This window comes from Leptonychotes weddellii, unplaced genomic scaffold, assembly GCF_054177405.1.
Source record: "Leptonychotes weddellii isolate Sample4059 unplaced genomic scaffold, ASM5417740v2 HiC_scaffold_4279, whole genome shotgun sequence".
Lineage (NCBI taxonomy): Eukaryota > Metazoa > Chordata > Mammalia > Carnivora > Phocidae > Leptonychotes > Leptonychotes weddellii.
The window spans coordinates 1-11,857 of NW_028009441.1; the positions used below are offsets into that span (position 1 = coordinate 1).

General features: G+C 39.7%; 1 long non-coding RNA gene across 1 annotated transcript; it reads right to left on the reverse strand.

The window, feature by feature from the left end:
- Positions 1–7,048: 7,048 nt before the first annotated feature.
- LOC145719416 (uncharacterized) lies at positions 7,049–11,355 on the reverse strand. The gene is made up of 2 exons (XR_014142360.1): positions 7,627–11,355; positions 7,049–7,464 (listed from the first exon to the last, which is right to left on the reverse strand). It is a non-coding gene; the product is annotated as an uncharacterized LOC145719416 (long non-coding RNA).
- Positions 11,356–11,857: the final 502 nt, after the last annotated feature.

The window sequence follows — 11,857 nt, forward strand, 5'->3', positions numbered from 1 at the left end:
GAGACGATGGACTCTGAAAAACAAACAGGGTTCTAGAGGGGAGGGGGGTGGGAGGATGGGTTAGCCTGGTGATGGGTATTGAGGAGGGCACATTCTGCATGGAGCACTGGGTGTTATGCACAAACAATGAATCATGGAACACTTCATCTAAAACTAATGATGTAATGTATGGGGATTAACATAAGAATAAAAAAAAATTTAAAAAAAAACAGGATTGGGAAAGTACGGATAATGGTTGAAGCTGGGGGATACATACACGGGATTCATTATACTCTTCTATTTCTTATGTTTGAAATTCCCCATAATGCAAAGAAATGGAAAAAAAAAAAAAAAGAGAGAACATATAAAGCTTAAAATCCATAACCAGTTAGAGTCTTTCTGAGCCTAAAGGTTTTGTTGACTTTTGCTGTTGCCATATTTGCATGCACCTTTCCTGGGACTGATTATTTATTTCTATTATACTATTTGTCGTATATTTCTTTGTGAAGCAATATACAAATAAACGAAAAGCTTTATAGCAAAGGTTATAGAGCCCTAAGTGTCCTGACTTTCCTAAGGGAATCATGCACCAATTGAACTGCTAAAAATGGCATAAATTTCATTTTGTAGAGTTTATGCTATTGCATATTACATGCTATGGCCCACCCTAGTAATGAAACAGGGATGGTAAACATGGTCTGGGCAAATCCAAGAGCCTTCCCTTCCAGTATGTACTTTAAGTGCTCCAAGTTCACTTTAAAGTAAAATAAAACAGGGGCGGTGCCTGGGTGGCTCAGTTGGTTAAGCGTCTGCCTTTGGCTCAGGTCATGATCCCAGGGTCCTGAGACAGAGACCCAGGATCTTGGCATCAGGATCCCTGCTCAGCGGGAAGCCTTTTTCTCCCTCTCCCTCTGCTGCTCCCTCTGCTTGTGCGCTCTCTCTCTCGCTCTCAAATAAGTAAATAAAATCTTAAAAAAAAAAATAAAACAGGGCGCCTGGGTGGCTCAGTCGGTTAAGCCGCTGCCTTTGGCTCAGGTCATGATCCCAGCGTCCTGGGATCGAGCCCCACGTCTGGCTCCCTGCTCAGGGGAGAGCCTGCTTCTCCCTCTTTCTCTGCCTGCCGCTCTGCCTACTTGTGCTCTCTCTCTGTCAAATAGGTAAAATCTTTAAAAAAAAAAAATAAAACATCTATACACTAACTATACCTTACATGACAAACAACTTAAAATAATGACATTTAACAATACAATATCCAAATAAACCAGAAGAAGTAGATGTGAACCCTGTGGTCTGAACATACTGTAACAATGCCTAACAAATTTGGCACTGACAACCAAAGCATACAAATTCATCCAGAAATCAAAAGTGGCCAAGGATAATTAGGTTCACATGAAATTTTTATCTATCTCTATTTTTTAATTAATTAATTAATTAATTTAATTTTTAAATTTTTTTTTTTTAAGATTTTTTTTTTTTATTTATTTACTTGACAGAGAGATAGAAGAGCACAAGCAGAGGGAGTGGCAGAGGGAGAGGCTCCGCACTGAGCAGGGATCCCGATGCGGGACTCGATCCCAGGACCCTGAGATCATGACCTGAGCCGAAGGCAGACGCTTAACCATTTGAGCCACCCAGGCGCCCGTCTATTTTTTAATTTTTTTAAAGATTTTATTTATCCATTTGTCAGGGAGAGAGAGGGAGAGGGAGAGAACACAAGCAGGGGGAGTGGCAAACAGAGGGAGAAGCAGGCTCCCTGATGAGCAAGGAGCCCGACTTGGGACTCGATCCCGGGAACCCAGGATCATGACCTGAGCCAAAGGCAATATATATGGTTTTTTTTTTTTTTTTAAGATTTATCTTAGAGCGAGCGGCAAAGCGCAAGCGGGAGGGGTGGAGGGAGAGGGAGAATCTCAGGCAGAATCTATCAGATAATCTTTTGAGGATTATATAGATGGCAACCATTTATCGTCACAAGGTGTCCCTATAAACTACATCCCAAGAAGGACTACAGTGAAGCAGGCCTTACACAAAATTTTTCCTATACAAAATTATACAGTAATTTGGGGTTATATTACTAAGATTAAACACCAAATTACAGTATCCTAAGTCTGAGAATAACCATAAAATAGTGGAGCAACTGGGATCTGAATTGTATTAGAAATATCTAGTACACAAAAACCACAACTCTATCTGGGGTGCCTGAGTGGCTCAGTCAGTTAAGTGTCTGACCCTTGATTTCTTTTTTTTTTTTAAAGATTTTATTTATTTGACAGAGAGAGACACAGTGAAAGAGGGAACACAAGCAGGGGGAGTGGGAGAGGGAGAAGCAGGCTTCCCACCAAGCAGGGAGCCCGATGCGGGACTCGATCCCAGGGGCCCGGGATCATGACCTGAGCCGAAGGCAGATGCTCAATGACTGAGCCACCCAGGCGCCCTGTGACCCTTGATTTCAACTCAGGTCATCATCTCAGGGTCGTGAGATTGAGCCCTACATCAGGCTTCACGCTCAGCATGGAGTCTGCTTGGGATTCTCTCCTTTTCCCTCCACCCCTCCCCCTAGTCGTGCTCTCTCTCTAAAATAATAAATTAGGGGCGCCTGGGTGGCTCAGTCGGTTGAGCGACTGCCTTCGGCTCAGGTCATGATCCCAGGGTCCTGGGATCGAGTCCCACATCGGGCTCCCTGCTCTGCGGGGAGCCTGCTTCTCCCTCTCCCACTCCCCCTGCTTGTGTTCCCTCTCTTGCTGTGTCTCTCTCTGTCAAATAAATAAATAAAATCTTTAAAATAAAATAATTAATTAATTAATTAAGTCTTCAAAAAAAAAAAACCACTCATAACTCTAATTATTGGCTGTGTTAATCTAGGTAATAGTACGTGACCTAAAAGCAATAGGGTAACCTTATCAGACATTTATTTAAAACCATTTTAGGTGCACCTAGATGGCTCAGTCATAAGAGCATGCAACTCTTCATCTCAGGGCTATTGAGTTCAAGCCCCATGTTGTGTGTGGAGCCTACTTAAATAAAACCACTTTAGTAATAGTACACTGCTTTCTTAAGTGATTAAAAAGGTTCTGGGAGGAGGTAATTTAAAATGACTCTTCAAAAAAGTTGTCCAGAATTTTTAATATCTTTTTAGTTAAGATATTTGTCTGTAGCAAACAGAAGAATTCCAAATATTCTGCTAATTTGTGTATGCTTCTAAATGTCCCAAAATTATAATGATGATGATTTATAGAAATGGAATGGTATAATCTAAAGTCACGCTTTAGGCTGCTAAGTACAAAGCTGTGGGAACTGCACGAGACACTTAACATTTAGGAATAAATTATCGGTAAGCCTTTTCAGGTCTATAGTTTTCTGAGTCTGAAATTTTTAAGAATTGAAACATATTAACTATGTAAAAATATATTTTTATGAAAATATTAAATGAAAAAAACAGACCACACAGTGTATGCTCAATGTGATAACTATTTAAATCTGTGAGACAACTCCATCCATTTATCTGGCCATCCATATATAGATGAAAGCAGACAGCAGAGATGAGAATGGTCGCTATATAGCACAGTGTTCAGTTTTTAAGTGAAATTTATGCCAAAACATTACAATTTCCAATCACAACCACCACAGTAAAAGCTGATTCAGGCGAAAATTACCAATAGATCTAAAACCACTGTTAGGGGAGAATATTCCAGAATAAGATATTCACACAGTCTCAAAGATATACACAGGATACTTACAGGGTTACAAAGGGAAAAGGTAGAGGCAATCTGGTAAGCCCACCTTAAGTTAGCCAATTTAACATCACCAATGATGGGACAAGTCACATCAGTGCCTTGTGATGCTGTGTCTTCTCTGTGGCATTCCCTGTCAAAAACATTTAATCTGAACCTAATCATGTGAAAATAAGACCAGTCCAAATTGAGGGACATTGAGCAAAATAATTGGCCTAGATTGCTCAAGAATGCTATATCTAGGGAGGTTAAGGAAACATGAAAACTAAATACAATGCAAGATCCTTGAAAGGATTTTAGGAGGAAAAAGTCCAGCTCTAGGAGACATTACTGAGGCAACTGTGGAAACCTGAAGGACTGTAATCATTCCAAACAGTACTGTATTAATATTAATTACCTAAATTTGATAATTACATTGTGGTCATGTAAAATAATGCTCTTATTTTAGAGGATTAAACTGATGTATTTATGGGATTAAACTGAATTATGGGATTAATCTGGATGTTTGCAACTAACTCTCCAATGTTTCATTAAAGAAAGAAAAAATATATGGAGAGTGGTGAAAGGAACATGGTAGAATGTTACCAATAGGTAAATTTAGGTCAAGAATAAGTAAGTGTTCATTGTTTTTTCTTAAAACTATTTTGGGACTAAAAACTTTTAAAAGAGCTGGGGCAAAAAGTCCACCTTTGTTTTAAAGTTCTATACATAAAAAAAAAAAAAAGTTCTATACATGATCCAGGGGCACCTGGCTGGCTCAGTCAGAAGAGCATGTAACTCTTTTTTCTTTTTAAGATTTTACTTATTTGTCAGAGAGAGAGAAAGGGTGAGCGAGCACAAGCAGGGGGAGCCGCTGGCAGGCAGAGGGAGAAGCAGGGTCCCCGCTGAGCAAGGAGTCCCATGAGGGACTCAATCCCAGGACCCCAGGACCATGACCTGAGCCAAAGGCAGATGCTCAACCGACTGAGCCACCCAGGCATCCCGAGCACGTAACGCTTGATCTTGGGATCATAAGTTCAAGCCCCGCTTTGGGTGTAGAGATTCCACAAATAAACAAACAAACGTAAAAAAAAAGTTCTATACATGATCCAGAATGGAATCCACTATAGTTACAATCACCAAATATTTACAAAGGAACCGAAAGAAGCAAAAGGCAAATAAATGTCTAATTTCAAGTATTAATAACTCCTTAGTCCACATTTCCCTCAAAATACATTTTTTTTTAAGATTCCATTTATTTATTCAGAGAGAGAGAGAAAGCACAAGCAGAGGGAGGGGCAGAGGGAGAGGGAGAACTTCAAATCAGACTCCACTCTGAGCAGGGAACCCAACGTGGAACTCAATCCATGACCCCAAGACCATGACCTGAGGAGAAATCAAGCATCGGATGCTCAACCAACTGAGCCACCCAGGTACCCCTCCCTCAAAATACATTAAGTTCACAGCAGAAAATCATCTCCTAGATGGAGAATTTAAGTTTAAAAAAAGTTTTTTAAAGATTTTTTATTTTTTTATTAGAGAGAGAGACAGAGAGCATGAGAGGGGAGAAGTCAGAGGGAGAAGCAGACTCCCCGCCGAGCAGGGAGCCCGATGTGGGACTCAATCCCGGGACTCCAGGATCATGACCTGAGCCGAAGGCAGTTGCTTAACCAACTGAGCCACCCAGGCGCCCCTAAAAAAAGTTTTAATAGATGTAATATGTAATCAGAAACAAATGTGAGATATAATTTGGTGTTATAAAAAAGAAGTATAGGGGCTCCTGGGTGGCAGAGTTGGTTAAGTGTCTGCCTTCGGCTCAGGTCATGATCTCGGGGTCCTGGGATGGAGCCCCACATCGGGCTCCCTGCTCAGAAAGGAGTCTGCTTCTCCCTCTGCCCCTTCCCCTCATGCTCACTCTCTCTCAAATAAATAAAATCTTAAAAAAAAAAAAAAGTAGCGAGGAAAAAGGTATACAGTCTATATGTAGTGAACACAGATGGATTTACTTTCCAGAAAGATTACTGCAAACCCTCAGAATTATTACTCTACAGCTGGATAGATAAGATCCATTATTCAGTAACTTGATTCAATAACCATTTACTGAACACTAATCATGTGCCAGCGGTCCTATGTTTACTGTGCAGAAAGGGTAAGACACAAGCCTTGGCTTGAAGGACTCAGCCTGTAAGAGTCTACTGTCAATTGTACCTCAATTAAAAACGTTTTCTATATGTCCTTATAAAATCCTCATTTCTAAATTTAGTGACTCAGACTGTAGGCAACCTAATTTTGTACTTATATTGGGCATCAGCAATGTTTCCATAGTATTTACAACCAAATTATTAAACTTCATAATAAAGACTGTGAAAGAACCAGTATTATTTATTTATAAGGACATATATAGAAACTCTACTATGAAAACCTGCATTTTTTATTTCTGCTGAGAAGTACTGCATCACTTTAAATTGAGCAAGAAGTCCTATTATATAAAGTGAGCATGACAGTTAATATATGGGGTTCCCTTGTGATTCTTTTCTCTCAGGATTAAAGAGAGATTAAGCAGACTGAGGAAAAGAAGCTGTCTGTTAATTGCCATAGTTGTAACTAAAGTTTACAGAGAGTGCCTGAGCTAAAATGAAGCCTTTCTCTAATGCAAATTACGTTAAGCAATTGGGATTCTATAACTCTGGGCTCTACAATCACATTTGAACTTATATTTCTGCACTAGAATTTACAGGAATTTTTGTCTTCAACATATTTTAACCCTTCAAGTTAGAACAGGTTTTCAAAATTATTTACTCAACAGACACTTGCACAGCTCAGAAGTGTTTCAGTTATTTATAGGGATCTTAATTCATCACCTGAAAGAATGATTTCATTTTTAACAAAGATGTATTTGAGTTTATTTTCAAGAAACAAAACACCCATTTCATCTACATAAAATCCCTCATTTGTCCTAAATCCAAAGAGTTAAAATGGGAAATTCTATGGTCAATCAACCTATAAAACTATTTTTAGAAGAGACTTTTTTACTATTTAGTAATACAAAAACCTAAGTTACCAACTAATCATGAAGATAGTCTCAGAGATACTAAATAGAAAGAAGTATTGTTCAACTCCTGAGCATGTGAAGAAGGTAAGTGGAAGTAGGTAAAGGACAGAAGAAGGTGGCAGAAGAGAAGCAATATGCCTGCACAAAGACCGTCCCCCACCCTGCTTACAGAAGTCACCTCCTTTGTCACTCGGGAGCACAGACATGCCGGGACAGCTTCTGACTCTGATAAAACTACATTCTTCTTAGAATCACTGTTTCAATGGTGATTTTTTTTTTTTAACTAAATGAAGAACTAATCAAAACACACAGTAAGAAATTAGATTTTTATCAATACACAAATAAGTTTACTTAAAATCAGCTCAGTTACATATTTAAAAAAAGTTTCAGAACCTCTCCCCACCACTGTCCATAAACTAAAATAGGTTCACATGAAACCTACAGTCCAACTTAGGCGCATCAGTAAGTGCTGGTCCAGGTACTAGCTGACACATCTCTCTTGTCACTGAGAGACAGTCACAAACAAAACACATCTCTTGCCTGGATGAGTAGAAGAATTCACATAAAAGAGCTTCATAAAATGTCTATGAAGGAGAACTGGTAATATCAGAAGAGTTCCAGCACTTCAATTGAATATAATTCTCTACTGTTCTTTTCTTGACTTAGTTTCTGCAGCTCACGAAAACTTACTTCAATCTTGTTGAGCTCGGAACAAATGCATATCTAAAGAAAAAAGTTTCAGAGTAACTTTTACCATAACTTCTACAAGAACAAATCCTCCATGACTACCTATAACTATTCCAAAATAAAAATTTAAGAATAAATTATAATTTAAGTGATACCTGGGTACCAACGAAACTCAGTATATATCAAATAATCACAAACCTGGGATTTCACAAACTTGTAAAGACTCAACAGTAGCCTTTTTGCTTCTGGTATCATTACCACAACAGTAAAGTTCGCATCCAGAAGTAGACATATCCAATCCATAATCTGAAGACAAACAGGAAAAGGAAAGTTAAGATTTTATTTATTTATTTTTTAAAGATTTTATTTATTTATTTGACAGAGAGAGACACAGCGAGAGAGGGAACACAAGCAGGGGGAGTGGGAGAGGGAGAAGCAGGCTTCCCACTGAGCAGGGAACCCGATGCGGGGCTCGATCCCAGGACCCTGGGATCACGACCTGAGCCAAAGGCAGACGCATAACGACTGAGCCACCCAGGCACCCAAGTTAAGATTTTAAATTTAATTTTAGGTTAATTCATTTTACAAAGTCCAGAATTACATCCGTTATAAAAATTAGTCTTAATGTTTAGGGGCGCCTGGGTGGCTCAGTTGGTTGAGCGACTGCCTTCGGCTCAGGTCATTGTCCTGGAGTCCCGGGATCAAGTCCCACATCGGGCTCCCTGCTCAGCAGGGAGTCTGCTTCTCCCTCTGACCCTCCCTCCTCTCTTTCATGCTGTCTCTCACTCTCTCTCTCTCAAATAAATAAAATCTTAAAAAAAAAAAGTCTTGTTTACAAAAATCTAAACATTTAAGTTTAGAAATGGAGTAATTTCTAACCAATATAAAAAACTTTTTTGATTTACACTTGCTATTTTACAAACATAAGTGAATCTTTTTCATAGCATTAATCAGTAAAAAGAAAGCCAGAGTGATATTTAATCCAAGAAAGAATGAGTACTTTTTATTAAAAATTTTTTTTTAAATTGGGGCTCTTGGCTGACTCAGTTGGTGGAGCATGAGAATCTTGATCTCAGGGTTGTGGGTTCAAGCCCCAAATTGGGTGTAGAGATTACTTAAAAATAAATAAATAAATAAATAAAAAATTGGCAGTTAACAAAAAAACAACCCACTCATCTATTCTGAAATATACACAATGCCCCCAAAATAGGGTGTTGCGTATTAAAGATGAACTACCATGAACTAAAATACATTACTACACATTTATTAAAGTATTCTACACAGTTCTACATCTTCAGATGGTGTAGTTAACATGCAAATTATCATTTCTCATGAAAAAGCATTAAGGAAACTGATTTATCCATCTGGGTGGAGAGGGGAAGCCTGATCCCTATGAAACTCTTTACACCAAAATATATTTTAGATGTATCAAGGAATTAAACACAGAAAAGGACACCATGAATGTACCAGGGAAAGAAAGGGTAGTTATTTTTATTTTTATATTCTCAGAGTAGGAACAGCCTTAAGCATGACATAACCATAATGAAGCCAAAAAGGAAAAGCTTAATAATTTAAAGAATTAAAATTTAAAGGGGCACCTGGGTGGCTCAGTCAGTTAAGCGTCTGTCTTCAGCTCAGGTCACAATCTCAGAGTCCTGGGATTGAGGCCCATGTTGGGCTCCCTGCTCAGCAGGGAGTCTGTTTCTCCCTCTCCCTCTGTCCTCCCCCACCCCCCATGCTCTCTCTCTAAATAAAAAGATCTTTTAAGGGCGCCTGGGTGGCTCAGATGGTTAAGCGTCTTGCCTTCAGCTCAGGTCATGGTCCCAGGGTCCTGGGATGGAGTCCCGCATCAGGCTCCCTGCTTGGCGGGGAGCCTGCTTGTCCCTCTGCCTCTCTCTCTCTCTGTCTCTTATGAATAAATAAATAAAATCTTTAAAAAAATTTTTTTTTAAATATGTCTTTTAAAAAAATAATTAAGGGGCACCTGGGTGGCTCAGTCGTTAAGCGTTTGCCTTTGGCTCAGGTCGTGATCCCAGGGTCCTGGGACTGAACCCCACATCGGGCTCCCTGCTTGGCAGGAAGTCTGCTTCTCCCTCTCCCACTCCCCCTGCTTGTATTCCTGCTCTCGCTATCTCTCTCTGTCAAATAAATAAATAAAATCTTACAAAAAAAAATTTTAAAAAAGAATTAAAATTTAAAAATGAAATTAAAAATTAAAAACTTACCTATGGCAAAAATTACACTGAAAAAAGTAAAAAGTGATAGGAAAAAAGTACTTATAGTACACTCCACAAAAAAGGCTAACTTCTTTGGGGCGCCTGGATGGCTCAGTCGTTAAGTGTCTGCCTTCGGCCCAGGTCATGATCCCAGGGTCCTGGGATCGAGCCCCGTATCAGCTCCCTGCTCTGCAGGAGGCCTGCTTCTCCCTCTCCCACTCCCCCTGCTTGTGTTCCCTCTTGCGCTGTGTCTCTGTCAAATAAATACAATCTTAAAAAAAAAAAAAAAGGCTAACTTCCTAATACAAAGAGAATTCTTTATTAGCCAAAATTAAAAAGACAGAAAATGCTATTGAAAAATGGACAAAGAACCTAACATGGCAATTCAAGAACGGGGCTATAAATAGGCTAGAAAAGATGGTCACAAACCCTTCAGAAAGGTACTGGCATTTTCAAAACTAAAAATGTGGGACACTGGCTGGCTCAGTCAGAAGAGCAGACTCTTGATCTCCGGGTTGTGTGTTCTAAAGCCCCATGTTAGGTGTAGAGATTACTTAGTAAGAAGAAAAAAAGGGGGGGGGGGGAGGTTGATCATTAAAAAAAAATTTTTTTTTTTAACTAAAAATGTATGTATTCGTTATCTAGTAATTTCACTTGTGGGAATTTACTCCACAGGTGTTTTCTCATAATTACACAAGAGTATCTGTATAAAGATGCTCACTGAAGGTTTGTTTAAAATAGTAAAAAAACTGGGCGCCTGGGTGGCTCAGTTGGTTGAGCAGCTGCCTTCGGCTTAGGTCATGATCCTGGAGTCCCTGGATCGAGTCCCGCATCGGGCTCCCTGCTCTGCAGGGAGTCTGCTTCTCCCTCTGACCCTCCCCCCTCTCATGTGCTCTCTCTCATTCTCTCTCTCTCAAATAAATAAATAAAATCTTTAAAAAAAATAAAATAAAATAGTAAAAAAACTGTAAAAAACTTAAATGCCAATCAACAGGGGACTGATAAATTAAAAACTATCCACAAAAATGAAACAGTATGCATAAAAAGAATGAGGCAGGGGGTGCCTGGCTGCCTCAGCTGGACGAGTGTGCAACTCTTGATCTGAGTCGTGAGTTCAAGCCCCACACTGGGTGTAGAGATTACTTAAAAAAAAAAAAAGAATAATGCAGATGTATGTTAACTGCTCTAGAAAATGTCCAGAACACAGTACAGAATGAAAAAAGTGAGGTTCAAATAGCATGCATACTATGATCTAATTTGTGTTAGAAAGACAACAGGAAGATAAATTAGGGTATAGAAAGAAAATTTCCACAGAGGGGAGGGGGATGGAGGGATGAGGTAACTGGGTGTGTGTTGGGGAGGGCATGTGTTGCAATGAGCACTGGGTATTATATAAGACTGATGAATCACAGACCTGTATCCCTGAAACAAGTAATACATTATATATTAATTGAATTTAAATAAAAAAACTAAATTTAATTTAAAAAAAAGAAAATTTCCAGACAAAAACAAACTTTTTCTTTTTTTTTTTTTTTAAGATTTTATTTATGTATTTAACAGAGAAAGACACAGTGAGAGAGGGAACACAGCAGGGGGAGTGGGAGAGGGAGAAGCAGGCCTCCTGCTGAAGCAGGGTGCCCGATGCAGGGCTCGATCTCAGGACCCTGGGATCATGACCTGAGCCGAAGGCAGATGCTTAATGACTGAGCCACCCAGGCGCCCCAAGAAACTTTTTCTTTTAAAGGTTTTATTTATAAACAAGTAAATAAATAAATAAAGGTTTTATTTTTAAGTAATCCCTGTACCCAACATGGGGCTCGAACTCACAACCCCAAGATTGGACAGTAGCATGTTCCACAGAATAAGCCACCTAGGAACCCCAAAAGAAACTTTTTTTTAGGGCGCCTGGGTGGCTCAGTTGGTTAAGCGACTGCCTTCGGCTCAGGTCATGATCCTGGAGTCCCTGGATCGAGTCCCACATCGGGCTCCCTGCTCAGTGGGGAGTCTGCTTCTCCCTCTGACCCTCCCCCCTCTCATGTGCTCTCTCTCATTCTCTCTCTCTCTCAAATAAATAAATAAAATCTTTAAAAAAAAAAAAAAGGGCGCCTGGGTGGCTCAGTTGGTTAAGCAACTGCCTTCGGCTCAGGTCATGATCCTGGAGTCCCGGGATCGAGTCCCGCATCAGGCTCCCTGCTCAGCAGGGAGTCTGCTTC